Consider the following 15,405-nt stretch of genomic DNA (forward strand, 5'->3'; position numbering starts at 1 on the left):
TGAGAGACTGCAAACCTTAGTGCATAAGAGTTATCATTTAAAACTCATTATCGGGAAGCACAAGTAGGGGTTGAATTAAACTAGTTTGCTTTAGCTCAGCAAGCCTTTTCTGAAGTCATCCATTTTGTGCTCTAGAATCTAATCTCTCATTTACACAGTATTATATCTGTAGGTCTTAAAAATTCACATTATAAACAGGTGCAGTAATGTCTGCCAGAGTGCACAGACTTAGAGTACTTAAAACAGCAATCCTGAGAGCAGTGATCGACACCTATTCATCTCAGTAGGTTATTGGTGCCAAAGCCTGATGATGTCAACATTGATAACTACTGTATTTTATAGATGATCCAAGCATGAAAAAGCAGAGAAAGACTTTCATTTATGAAGATCTGCACAGTCTGTTGAGTGGCATCTCATGTGAATAAGACCCAGAATGTAAAAAAAAGTCACCACTTCTTTTCCTCCCCATTTTAACCCTAGTATAAGTGAAGTAATACCTAATCTGAACCCAACGGGTCCCTGACTGTGACACTTAATATGTTCTTAGTCACATCTTGCAGTTAAATTAGGTATATTTTAATCACTGTCAAAAAAACATATTAGGTATATTTGATCAGTTTAAACTAAAGAATTTAAAAATTGCACTTCTAACATAGTAACAAGTATCAAAATAAGAAAAATATTTGCAATTTAGGAGGTAAACAGAACTGAAATAATTTCATATATTTATGGTAAGAAAAAAAAGGCCATCAGTTCAAATGAAATGAAATGAAACATTCAGTAGATGTTGTTAAGGGTAATTATAGTAGTATCTAAAAAGAAAACAACATATCTGATTTGCTTGATTAGTGACTTAATATAACAGTTCATTTTTTTAACGATCTGGAATTCCCTGGTAATCCGGACTGCATTAATTCAGAACTTGAAAATGGTACAAGGTTAGGCACTGAACTAATCATTAAGCTTTCATCTTGTACAAAAATGAAATTTTTCTACATCAAAAAAGTTCACATCCACTGTTTTACAGAGGGAAATCCTAACTTTAAGGTCATAGCAATTATCCAACTAAAAGCTTTAAGTTTCCATGCTGCCCAACCACATAATGCCATGAAACAAGTTTATCAAGTCCTTAAAAATTGGAACATTTAAAATGGCATAGACTGCATCTGCTTCCTCACAATGAAGATTTAACTATAACCAGAAATATACATAGTGCAGCCTGAAGGATTAGTGTAACAGCATTGGTCAACAGTCAATCAGAAGGGGTTAAAAAAAAAAAAAGAAGGAAAAATTAGTAGTATTCACCTAAATTCAGCCCAAAAAGCAATGCTCTCCAACTCGGAGTTAAACTATGACTTAAGTCTCATTTCACCTTCATAATACCAACATATCTTATTAAGGCTGAAGGTTAGGAAATGTGGCAATTCTATTTAAGTTACCTGAGCCCACATTTGCATATTTGGAGACTATACCTTGCCTTATTTACATAAATGACAATAATTACCAGAACTTAAGTGTGATACGGCTGCAGGAACACAGGAATTGCTCTGTTCCGAGCTGGCTCTGGAATCACCCTGGGTGACTCCAGCAGCTCCTTGAGATTCTGCCCCATTTGTTCCTTGTCCTGGAGCAGTAGAGGGCTGGAGCTGGGTTGCTGGTTATTTCTTGTCCCAGCATGGGTGAGGGGTCAAATGCTTCCTGCCATAAACAAATGCCCAGCTCTGGCTGTGCTTTGTTCCCCTGCTGGAGCGTTCTGCCTGCTGTTTACTGGTAATTGATAGTAAGCCTCTGCAGCCCAAGAGAGATGGCTAAAGCGCTATCCAGCATTGCTCTAGTCCCAGTTCCAAGTCTATGGCTATGGCTGGGTAGTGGGCTGTGCTCTAGCTTATATATCTGTGTAGACAGTCCTCGCAGCTAGTTCCTACTGTTAGAGTCCATCTAGAGTGGCCCCACTCATGTAGAAACAGCACAGGATATCACTTCAGTTCTCCAAACCAGGAGAATGAAGTGCCTAGTCAGAGCCGTCTGGGAAGTAGCTATAAAATGGAGCCTCCCAGCCATAATGAGAGAGGCAACAGGTCTGTATGGCTGTCTTTTCCTTCCTCTCCTTTTGGTCAGCTGTGAAATATTTAATCTGTCATTTGACTTCAGAGTTAGCACCACTGTGAGATGAATGAGGAAAGTCCATAATTCTCAAAGCAATTGTTTCAACTGTCTGCAGACTCACCATTTACCCTTCATTCTGTCTCAATTTTAAAAGGTTACATTCTCAATTGAAAGAGCTAGTGACTCTTTTATTTAAAAAAAAAGCCTAAATTCTGGACCACAAAATGGTAGCTTCCAAATGGGGGGGAGGGATGGAAGGAAAATAACCTGTTCATTATACTGGGAAGAGGCACAATCTAACTACCGGACTCCCCTACTGCCATTGATTTAAGAAAAGGAACATGGAGTCAAAAGTATGTTACACTAAAAACTGTTAAAGTGAAATGTATGCACATAAATATACATAAGTATTGTGATAATTTAACTAATGTTCTAAAAGCTCTCTGAACTTACAGTGATTTTCTCATCTTTGCAATGCACAAAACATGATTCTGGAATGTACAGGTTTTGTACTAATTTCAAAAGGTTAATAAAAATGTGCTGCAAATATATTTTAAAGAAATATGTAAGATTTTTTTTTAAACTACTATCTAATGAAGCTGTGGAACTGCCATTTGGTATTATATATTGTACATATCACTACAATGCAAACAAACATTAAGCATGCAATGTTTCACTTTTACAGCTTGTACTAAACAGACTGTATTCGACCTCTATTCTTGCTTTCCATCTTAGAGTCTCAAATTAGAAGCGACAGAAGTAACAACACTAAAGGGTTCTATGTAAGGAAATACAGAAAGCTGAATTTTGTTTTCAGTATTATGAATACACAGACTGGCTATATTTACATTGCTAAAAAGCTTCACTTTGCAGAGGGAAAGAGAAATCTATTGCCTTCCATTTCAACCTAATGTCTAGATTATCCTATCCATTAATTATTTCCAATTTGTTTCATTTAGATTTATTACAAACCTGTTTATCTCTATTTATCTCTATTTTGTTATGTTATGTTATGTTATCCAGTTCAGCTAATGCATCTCAAGGACACTTGAGAATAAAAGTAAAGGCACTTTGTACTGTTTTTAATTTGTATGCTGGCTATTATACCATGCCCAAGGTCCATAAATCTGCTGCCATACCGGCTATTGATTATAGTTTGATCATGTGAGATAAGGCTGGTCAAAATAACCAATCATTCTTATCTGTGTGTACATCATTAGCAAATACAGAGAATCAGATGCACTTCCATGTTTGCTGATCAAACTGATTTATACATAACCAAGGATGCTTCCATGTGTAATCTTTTGAGTTGTCAGTCACTCAGATAATTGAAAGAAACACTTTCAGACAGTCATGTCAAAAGATCAGTCATCCATCTCACAAGCAAACTGGCAGTCCAGTAGTCTCTGGAGATACAAACATACAGATCACCTTTGTACTGATCCTAAAATCATAGGGTTAAACTGTCTCTTAATCAACAGGCTGCAGAAAATCAGTGAAGTAAGTTATTCTAACTGGAAGTTTGCATCCCTGAAAAACAGACAATGGTCAAGTTAATTTGTGGGCTCCCAACAGTTGCCTTTTGGTAACTCTCTGAACTCTGACATTGTAATGGTACTAGAGCATGCTGGTTTGTTCACCTATTTATTTGTTTCACAGTTAATAGCAAGCTTAAAGCATCTGAATATACCACCTGGGTAGATAAAGATGAATAAGTCTCATTGACAGTCTCACTATATTTCAATTAGATACTCTAACCCACCAATCAGGTGTTTGCAGCTCCATATAAAAGAACTAATTTTCATATGCCTGTTCTAGACGGTCTCTAGGATACCCTAGCTTTGAAAAATCACTCTGGCATGATACTCTCAAGTACTCTTTCAGATACTTATAAACAGATCTATAACCATTTGGGAACTTCACACTATGTCGTGCACGTCAAAGTGCACTGAAGAACTTTTAGTGCACAGTAGCAGGATCCACACAGCAACTTAGCAAGCAGCAGGCTAATTGCTATATATTCACACCCCAGCTTGTCCCACACTAAGTCTCTGCATAGATAAGCCCTTAGGCACAGATGGGCTAAGTGACTTATTACACAGCTAGTCTTCTGCTCTACCCACTAGATGAGACTGTGTGACATCACTGAAAGTTAGTCAATTATTAGAAATCTAGTAATAAGACCATCCCTAGCCTGCTTGTCTCTGCTATTAAGAGATTTATTACATTACATATTAGAAACCTAAACCAGTTACAGGGCCCCATTGTGGAAAGCCATGTACACACAGCAATACTAAAATATCCCCTGCTCTGTAAGACTTGACACCAGGGATCAGCAACCTTTGGCACGAGGCCCGAGAGGTTTGTTTACCTGCCGCATCTGCAGGTTCGGCCGATCGCGGCTCCTACTGGCAGCAGTTTGCCGCTCCATCCCTTGGCCTGAGCAGCTTCCGCAGTCCGCGTTGGCCTGGAGCGGCGAACGGTGGCTAGTGGGAGCCGTGATTGATTGACCAGACCTGCAGACACAGCAGGTAAACAAGCCAGCCTGGCCTGCGGGCCACGTGCCAAAGGTTGCCGATCCCTGCTTTACAATTTATATAATCAAGAGGGGCAGAGAAATAATCTACCCACAGAAAATTGGGTACTGAGGCATGGAGAAATTCACAGATTTAGCCAGCATCACATAGGAAGTCTATGGCAGTGCTTGGAATGGAACCCTGCACTGCCATAGACTTAGTTTAGTCTTAGTTTAGTGCCTTAAGCACAAGCCTAACCTTCCGCATCTGGCCATCCCAGAATCAAGAGACTACAGCGTCACACTGTTTTAAATTCAGCTCTATCAAAACATTAAATATACTTTAAAAATAGATTACTCCAGATCTTTGAAATATGAGACTTTTAAAGAGTGCTGAGCTGAACTACTCAAACAAAAATCTCCTTTCTAGCCAGTAATTGATGCTGAAAAACCGTTGACAGTTAAAATGCAAATCAAGTATGACAGAGCATCAGTGCAAGTCATGAGAAGGTCATAGGGAAGAGCTTGTGATTCCTTGAATAACAATTAATTCAAATCAATATAGAAATTAGAGGGAAAGATTAGAAAGTGGTGAAATTTACACAGTGAGAACTAATTTATATTTTTAACAAATTGTGTCCTGCTGTGTGATCAGTAAGGCTAGAATTAAGATTCAGATCCAAGTAGCCCATTTTCTTTTTTAACATAGTGCCAAAGAACCTTCAGTAAGGAATACAGGCAAAAAAAGATAATGCAATTACTGTGATTTGTAATAAACATCTGACTGGTATTTTTGGCTCTTAAGATGGTGGATTCCTGAAATCTGTGTGTTTTCATTGCAGCCTCCTTAAAAAGTTAATGAGTTCTAGCAAGAGTTACACAACATCTGAACAAGACTAGAGGTTCGTGGTGGGGTTACCATTTCTAAAGTCTGCATCCGGAGAACTTTACAAGAACATTTGAGACACAATCCGTAGCAAAACAACATTAGAGGTAAACATTTGAATATACTCTAGAGATCCCCAGTACTGCAGAAATAGGATATGAGAGCTTATAACTGCTTGGATGTATGATTCATTTGTCCAACTCCTACAGCTGGGAGGCAAAGACAAAACTTGTGGTACTCTTTGCAGAATTACTGCATTAGGATATTTTATTAGTATGTGTACGTGATTTTTTCCCACATGTAAAAAAACCTATTCCCCATGCTTTTTATCAAAAATAAAAACACATGTACTTTTGAAAATCCTGCCCTAAGTGACTTAGGAACTCAAATCCCATTGAAAGTCAATGGGATTTGTGTTTCTAACTCCTTTTGGTGTTTTTGAAAATCCCATTCACAAAGAGATACACACAAATCAAAAATCTGTCCCTATCCTTTATAACCAGCATTAATCAACCAAAAACTCAATCACACGAAAATAATACCCCACCCTCTGCAAAGGCTGTGAAAATAGATGGGCTCTGATGCAGCTCAAGATCAGACATTTTTTAAAAAATGATATATAAAAATTTCAGATCCAATCAAGGGAGTATGATCCAAAGTCAACTGGCCTCATAGAGAAAGCATTTGCAGCATCTCCTCTTTTTAAACCAACATTGTTTAACTTTGAGTGGTTCCACAGAGCACAGCTGCAGTAGTGTCACTGAGGAAAGGAGTGGGGAAGGAGGAGAGAGAGAGAGAGAGTCCTCCAGCCATTCAGAGCTTTATAGGTCAATATACCAACACCTTAAACTCAATTCAGAAGCCAATATGCAACCAATGAACATCCCAGAGCACAGATCTAGTGTGCCTGTAGAAAAATGCCCTTAACAAGCCTCTGTTTCTGAATAGATTTAAGGTAGCCTCATATAGAACACATTAGTTTCAAGGTGACACAGACAAGATTTCCATCTGAATCATAGGATCATAGAAAAGTAGGGACATTTCTGGAAGGGACATCAAGAAGTCATCAAGTTCAGCTCCCAGCACTGTGGCAGGACCAAGGAAACTGAGATCACTCCTGACAGTTGTTGTCCAACCTGTTTTTAAAAATCTTCCAGTGATGGGGATTCCACAAGCACCCTTGGAAGCCTAGTCCAGGTCTTAACTACCCTTATAATTAGAAAGATTTTTTTCTAATATTTAACCTAATTCTCCCTTGCTGCAGATAAAGCCCACTGCTGCTTGTCCTAGCTTCAGTGGATGTGGAGAACAATTGATTGTTCTCTTTAGAACAACCCCTAACATATTTGAAGATAGTTGTCAGGTTCCCCCCGGGTCTTCTTTTCTCAAGACTAAATGTGCCCCATTTTTAAATCTTTCCTCATAGGTCAGATTTTCTAAACCTTTTATTATTTCTGTGGCTCTCTTCTGGACTCTCTCCAACTTCTCCAAATCTTCCATAAAGTGGGGCATCCAGAATTAGACACAGTACTCCAGCTGAGGCCTCACCAGTGCCGAGGAGAGTGGGACAATTGCCTCCCTTGTCTTACAGACAACACTACTGTTGAGATTGATATTAGCTTTTTTCACAGCTGCATCATATTGTTGACTCATATTCAATATATGAGCCACTATAAGTTCCAGATCCTTTTCAGCTGTACTGCTCCAACCAGTTACTGTCCATTTTGTAGTTCTGCATTTGATTTTTCCTTCTGAAGTGAAATACTTTGTACTTGTCTTTATTTATCTTGCTTTCACACCAATTCTCCAATTTGTCAAGGTTGTTTTGAATTCTAATCCTGTCCTCTAAAGGGCTTGTAACCTCTCCCATTTTAATGTCACCTGCAAATTTAATAAGCATACTCTCTACTCTATTATCCAAGTCATTATTGAAAATATTGACTAGTACCAGACCCAGGACTGACCCCATTAGGTATGCCCTCTCAGTTTGACAGCAAGCTATTTATAACTACTCTTTGAGTATGCTCTTTCAACCAGTTGTGTACCTATCACCTTACTAAAAATCAAGATATATCACATTTATTGCTTCCCCATATCCAGATATCCTGTCAAAGGAGGAAATTAGGTTGGTTTGGCAAATCCCTGCGGGCTATTCTTTATAACCCTATTACCCTCCAGCTGCTTACAAACTGATTGTTTAATAATTTGTTCCAGTGTCTTTCCAGGTATTCAGGTTAGGCTGACTGGTCTATAATTCCTCAGGTCCTCTTTGTTCTCCCTTTTAAAGATAAGTTCTGTGTTTGTCCTTCTCCTGTCTTCTAGAACCTCACTTGTACTCCAGGAGTTCTCAAAGATAAGTGCTAATAGCTCCCAGATTGCTTAAGTTAGTTACTTAAGTACCCAAGGATGAATTTCATCAGGCCCTGCTGACTTGATTATATCTAACTAATCTAAATAATCTTTAACCTGCTCTTTCCCTATTTTGGCTTGCATTCCTTCCCTCTTGTTGTTAATATTAATTGTTTTGAGTACCTATCACTATTCGTCTTTTTAGAGAAAACAAACAAAACAGGCATTAAACACCTCAGCTTTCTTGATGTCATCCATTATTTGCCCTTCTTCCCCGACATGTTTCCATTCTTTTGGAAAGACAAATGAAGCTCCTTTTCTCCACCGGGAAACTCCCTGATCATAGCTTTCTGAGAACAATCCATTTGTGTTCAGAGCAACACTGAAGAGACTGCCTGGTGCTGCATTACCATTGCAATGGGTCAGTCTCTTTATCTCTCTCTGGAGATCAGTATCCAAGATAGTGTCTCTGTCATCTTTTCTCAGTCTTGGTTGTGACTCACCATATGCACATGTTCAACTATTCTATCTTTATCTATTTTTATTTATTCATTCAAACAGAAACTGTACAGCATAAAATTCAATGTGATAATTCAAGGTAACTTTCCCTATGGATATCTACCAGCAGTTTCTCATTATGTATCAAGGCTGACAGAAAAGCACTGCATAGTCTAGATAATTATCTGAACTTTCCCCTCAAAAGATCAAATAAAATATTACTCTCTACTCAATTGCAGTTCTCCCTCTCTCAAAGATCCACTTATTTCTCTCCATTTCAAATGTGAAAATTAACTTTTGGGAGTATGCACTCCATAACAAAAGGAAATAAAAAATGCAGAATACAAACATGTACAAGCAAATAAGACAGCCTGACTAGAATAGTAAATTCTTTGAAGAAGGGGCTATTTCTCACAACCGTTCTGCAATGTGTTTGACATGTAGTAGGTACTCTGAACAACAATGATTGATTATCTGGAATAATGTAATAAAGCATATTTCCTACAACCCCTTTGGGGGTGGGTATTACTTACTGAACAGATTCCTTGCCTCTCCTCCCAACTCATTTGCCTGAAGCTTCCCAACAATGAATTTATGTAAGCTGTCACACAGTACTAGCTCTGATAGGATGAGGGGTTGGTGGTGGAAACGAAACAATCCTCTCTCAGTCCTTCAGCCCTTTTGAAAAAAAAAGGGATACTGTAGTAAAGAAGCCTCATCTTACTTCACTTGCAAAAGTTTTAACAGCTCTAATGGATCTGCTGCAGCAACAGGTGAAACTGGAATTTCTAGAAAGATAACTGGTCTCAAACCTCACTCATCACTGGCATATTTTTATTAAGAGTACAGGAAAGAGATAAGGCCATGTACTAATATTGGACAATGTTAACAGTGTGGCTTTTGCATTGTACTGATGATACAGGAAGGTGATTTACCTCCTTCAAACATTTGACTAAGTGAAATATGAAGTTAAGTACTGACATGAGCCAGCGGCTTCCCCCACCCATTTACCTTGACATAGAAAAGGTCAACCATGCCCCTGAGCTCAAACATGTGCTCTTTCAGAGTTGCCCAGGTGCCATCCTGACACTTTGAGATACTACCCACCTCCAAGTAACACACACTTTAACATTAGCATTAAACAGGTGAAGGTTGTAATGGTCTTGGGGTTCATCAAACTACAAACGAGTGAATGAGAAAGGAATAAAACTTTTAATGAAACAAACTATAATGCTTCTCTGGCGAATGTCTGTACACAGCTACACTGTTTTCTCAATCCCAGCTTCCAGGGCACATCTCTAAATACCTATATTCACAATACTTCCACTTTTGAGGGAGCCTCTCTAAATTATAATCTTCCAAAAACATCTCTCTACAAAGGTGAAGGGACAATATATAAAAAATGGAAAGCTGCAGATGAAAGAGTTGACTGTGGAATTAATTCATCCCTCTCCAAACCTACATACTCCACTCCATACACCCTCCAGGCAATATCAATGAAAGGGCACTCCAGGTCAGGCTTAGGCATAAGAGGAAGTAGTTCATATTTCAACACACACAGAACCCAACCCAACAGATTCGGCACGCATATCCCCAGCAGAGGATCCTTATCCTTCTGGGAGGAATACTCCGCAAGGGAGGAGGAGAGTGTGTGTGTTGCGGGGAAGGAGGGTGGGAGATCATTGCATGGAGCCATGTCTAGTGAGAACCTGGATCAAACTGTGCACATGGAGGGTAGCTGGCCTCAGTGAGAGAGACAATGAGAGTCTGCCCCATTGCATGCAAAACAGATTTGCCAGGGGCATGGTGAGAGGTAAGAAATTACACAAGTAACAACTGTGGAGTCCTTCCACTCCTCAGATAAAACTACAAACTTCATTACTGACAGACACTGTAACACATTTTATTATTATTTTATTTTTGAAGAAGACTAGAGAAAAGTGGCTCAAACTGGAGTCTTGAGTTGTCTGAATGCTTGTTTAGCTTTTTGTATGCATTCAGAGGTCCAGCTGATACCCTCAAGTAAACAATTGTACTAGAAATTACTTTGCAAGCAATTATAGGTTCTTGTAGTATAAAGTCACCTTAGATAAACTCTAGACAGAAACATATCGATTCCTAATTTATATCCCACTAACATAAAATTCCTGCCAGCATAGCTAAAGGTTCTTGAAAATGCTTTCAGGGAATGAAACATGGTCTAAATTAATGAGAGATAAACAAAAATATAGTTTAAAACTGCAAGATTTATATCATAATTCAGCAACTCAAAAGGTGGATTTACTTCGAAAAAGTCTTCAGTTGATAGAGTCCGTAAACTGAAACGTTGATAACAGAAAGTTCCTTTCACCCTTTACAATGGGAGATGTCTTTAGTGAATGGGGGAAATATCTGTTCAAGAAGCAAAGTGTGAAAGGACATTTAAAAGGACAATATCAAAATAGGCTTCAGCATTTTAAAAAGAGCTACTGCTTGTAAATACGAATGGGTCAAGTCACAAAGCTGAACTACAGATTTCCCCATCTGAACAGAAATATTCTATGGAATGTAAGAAAGAATAACAAACTTTATAAGTTGTTCTTAACGTTCCTTACAGATACCTGGAGCAGGACACTGCGTTCTGTATCAATTTCTATGAGAATGTGAGAAAAAAGTTTTACATAAAGCCAAAAACAGTTAAGTCATATAAACTGACTTGAGGGTGTCAAAGCCTAGGCTTTTGGATTTGGACTCTATCTCTATTTAATAACTCCCCTGCTCACGGTAGCAGTGGACTCTTATCCTTGGGACAGGTTGGCAAGACACGATCGCACCCATCTAGCCAGTATGTTAAAATATATACACTTTACGTTTCATTTTGGAAGTTACCTGGCAGAGGATGGGAACACACTGTAATATGATCTGGAAAGACTACCATACTCAAAAGGCAGGTAGCTACATTCTGCAATAGCTGATACTTCTGTGCAGAGCTGGTCAAACTACCTGTTCTGCGTAATATTAGTTACAAATGTTTCCTTTTAGACCATAATTATGGCTAGAAAAATAACTGTTCAAATGTGGCATCTTGGAGTTCTATTTTTCTTCCTCAGACAGCAAATTCAGTATCATATTTGCTCATTTTAGTAATCACAACAAGATTTTCCTACCAACCAGAATTAATCTGGGATTTGGAGATAGAGCCATGTTTCTTTCACCACCACTAAAAAAAGATTAGCTTCCTAAACCAAATTACACACAGAGATGCAGTCAATTACATTTCCTGAAGCAAATAAGGAATTCTGTGATTTAACAGATAGCCGTTTATGAGCAGTATTAGAGTTACATGTGCTTCCCAGACAGGTAACTTGAAAATCTGATTTTAATAAGATTTTCTTTTGCCAAGAAGTTACCTTGTACCAGTAGGTAAACAGCAGCAAAATAATTTTCAGTTTTAGGGCTTGGCTACACTTGCAGATGTGCAGCGCTGGGAGTTACAGCTGTGTTCGTACAGCTGTGTAGGGAAAGCGCTGGTGTGTGGCCACACTCACAGCTACTAGCACTGCAGTGTGGCCACATTTGCAGCGCTGTTGGGAGCGGTGCATTATGGGCAGCTATCCCAGCGTTCAAGTGGCAGCAACATGCTTTTCAAAAGAGGGGGGTGGGGTGGAGTGTGACAGGGAGCGGGGGAGAGAGAGAGAGTGGATTTTTGGAGCCGACACTGTGTGTCAGCTCCCTGCCTTGCAAATTCTGTGTCAGCTCCCTGCCTCGCAAAATCTGAAAATTTCCTCGACCCCTCATTTACTCTTAACTGCAAATAGCCTGCAGACCAGATAAGCAGCTGCTCCAACGGACTCCCTTTCTCCCCCTCCTCCCGCCACTGTTTCTCTCCTCAAGCAAACACTCATTCCCCTGCCTGCCTCATTCACAGCAAGGTAGTGGGTTATCTCAATTGATTGTTTACAGTCAGTTACAGATTGATCACAGCAAACAGGAGCTGTGTTTGTTTTTTAGATAAGCAGCTCCCGGAGCCCCGAGTTCACAACAAAACAAAGAGAGGCATCATAACAAAACAAAGAAAGTAATTTAGTTAAAAGCATTCTGGGATATCTCCTAATACCCTGGAGGCCAATAACAGCGCTGGTGTGTGGCCACACTTGACGAACAGCGCTGCATCACCAGCACTGCACTCGTTATACCCCAAGCAGACCAGGTGTACAGCCAGCGCTGCAGCCAGGGAGTTGCAGCGCTGGATGTGCCTTTCAGGTGTGGACAGTTACTAAGTTGCAGCACTGTAAAGCCTCCACCAGCGCTGCAACTCTCCAGTGTAGCTAAGTCCTTAGTAACTTGTGTGAATAGGAGACTGGTATACGGAATAGGGCAGCTGAACCTACGTAACTATATATGTTGTATAATTAAATGTACATACACTATGCAGTATTGCTCATGGGCTTAACACTTCATTACCACCCTCAACATTTATCCCTGATTTAATTTACACCTTTAATGTGAAATATGTCAAAAAAAAATCTTTTGCAACACTCTTTTCACAGCTGCAATACATTTCTTTATTTCTAATGTGTGAAGCTGAAAAGCATAAGCCTGCCATCAAGGCCTGGAAATCTGAAAGGCCAAATTGTTCCAGAAAATGAAAGCAGATTAAATACAGTGAAAACTGCATCCAAATCATTCTTTCCTATTAATATTTTCCTTTTGCAGCACTGTCTGCTTCCCATTAAATTATTTTTCCCCAAAAGGGGAAAGGATCTGAGGACTGGAGTTTTGAAATGAATGTGCAACAGTGTTACTAGGACTTTGAATGGCTTCCCAATTCCATACACATTTTCTCCACAATATACACGATCTTCCTTTAAAAAACTTCCGAAGACCTCTCTAGTCCATGAAGCATTCAAGGCCATGAACCGCAGCACAACTGGCCAGGTATTGTACCTTATTCAGTTGTGCAAGAATATTAATTTAGAAGAGTCTGGAAAAACAGGAGAGTAAAATCACTACTGCCATTTGCCATATTGTAAGATAATAAAAACTATTGATGAATCATGTAGAAGATTTACCTAGAAACACAAGACAACAAAGGTGTCATTTTAACAGATATTTTTCTAATCTAGTCAGTTGCCTATATTAAACACTATTTATTCTCACCTACCATTTTAGTTGCAAGTTCTGAGTTTTTCACAGAGCACCATGCCAAGCAACGCAATTTCACAACACAAGATACACAAAACAGGCCAAAGGAATCAAAATTCTAACAATATAGTTTTAAATAGAATCGAAAGATATAGGAAAATTGTAATGCAAAGAGTGCCATTGATACCGCTAAGGTACCATAGGTGGATTATTAGCACAGGCGGCTCGGCGCATTTTGGCCGCCGCCGCCCATGCCAATCGAGGCGCAGCGAGCGAGGAGCGGCGGGGCATGACGCCGGCGGGTCCGCCGGTCGCTGCTGGGCGCTGGTCGCCTGCCGCCGCCGCGGGCGCGGCGGCGCGGCGGCGGGCTCGCCGGAGCTGCTGCCGCGGTCCTGCGGGAGGTCCCGCCGAGCCCACCAGACACCAGCAGCGAACCGTCCAGGCGTGCCGTCGGCAGTCCCGGGTCCCCCCCGGCTCCGGCCTCCTCACCACAGGCAGGCGGCAGGGGGTCCATCATCCGCCTGCCCCCCCCCTGGGAAAGGGGCGCCCCAGGCGGGTGCTTGCCCCGCTGGGCTCTAGAGCCGCCCCTGGCACAGGGAACCATTTATTAGAGCAGTGTTGGATGTGGCACTAGTCAAATGAGATTAAATTATTTTTTACACTTAAATTACACTATCCGTGACATGAAGACACAGGGTTAGAGTAAGATTTGACAGTATTGAAATTTGGCAAATCTTTCCTTGCAAGGCGCCTGTTCTTCTGAGCTGAAATATCAAGAGAATCATCCCTCAGACAGAGACAAGCACCTACAAGATCTCTATCAAGCATTCTTAAAACTACAATACCCACCTTCTGAAGTGAAAAAACAGATTTACAGAGCCAGACGAATACCCAGAAGTCACCTACTCCAAGACAGGCCCAACAAAGAAAATAACAGAACACCACTAGCTGTCACCTTCAGCCCCCAACTAAAACCTCTCCAGCACATCATCAAAGATCTACAACCTATCCTTAAAGATGATCCCTCACTCTCACAGATCTTGGGAGACAGACCTGTCCTCGCTTACAGACAACCTCCCAACCTGAAGCAAATACTCACCAGCAACCACACACCACTGAACAAAAGCACTGACCCAGGAACCTATCCTTGCAACAAAGCCCGATGCCAACTCTGTCCACATAGCTATTCAAGTGACACCATCATAGGACCTAATCACATCAGCCATGCCATCAGGGGCTCATTCACCTGCACATCTACCATGTGATATATGCCATCATGTGCCAGCAATGCCCCTCTGCCATGTACATTGGCCAAACTGGACAGTCTCTAAGCAAAGGAATAAATGGACACAAATCTGACATCAGGAATCATAACATTCAAAAACCAGTAGGAGAACACTTTAACCTGTCTGGTCACTCAGTAACAGACCTGAGGGTGGCAATTTTGCAACAGAAAAGCTTCAAAAACAGACTCCAACGAGAAACTGCTGAACTCGAATTGATATGCAAACTAGGTACAATCAACTTAGACTGGGAATGGCTGAGCCATTACAAACATTGAATCTATCTCCCCATGTAAGTATTCTCACACTTCTTATCAAACTGTCCGTACTGGGCTATCTTGATTATCACTTCAAAAGTTTTTTCTCTTACTTAATTGGCCTCTCAGAGTTGGTAAGACAACTCCCACCTTTTCATGCTCTCTGTATGTGTATATATATTTCCTCAATATATGTTCCATTCTATGCATCCAAAGAAGTGGGCTGTAGCCCACGAAAGCTTATGCTCAAATAAATTTGTTAGTCTCTAAGGTGCCACGAGTACTCCTGTTCTTTTTGCGGATACAGACTAACACGGCTGCTACTCTGAAACCAGACCTTGCAAGATTACTTTCATTCAAAATAGCAGAAATCTCAAAAGAAGCTGG

General features: G+C 40.3%; 1 protein-coding gene across 10 annotated transcripts in view; it reads right to left on the reverse strand.

Moving 5' to 3' along the window:
• Positions 1–15,405, reverse strand: part of ATP10B (ATPase phospholipid transporting 10B (putative)) — a 396,549-nt gene that overhangs the window by 196,254 nt on the left and 184,890 nt on the right. For 2 of the 10 annotated variants that reach the window (XM_039485885.1, XM_039485880.1), the window contains one exon: positions 8,888–9,032. The exons of the other annotated variants lie outside the window; for them this stretch is intronic. The gene's annotated coding sequence lies outside the window, so the exon portion shown is untranslated. The remainder of the gene's footprint in view (positions 1–8,887; positions 9,033–15,405) is intronic. 10 annotated transcript variants of the gene reach the window in all.

This window comes from Mauremys reevesii, linkage group 8 (genome assembly GCF_016161935.1).
Source record: "Mauremys reevesii isolate NIE-2019 linkage group 8, ASM1616193v1, whole genome shotgun sequence".
Classification (NCBI taxonomy): Eukaryota; Metazoa; Chordata; order Testudines; family Geoemydidae; genus Mauremys; species Mauremys reevesii.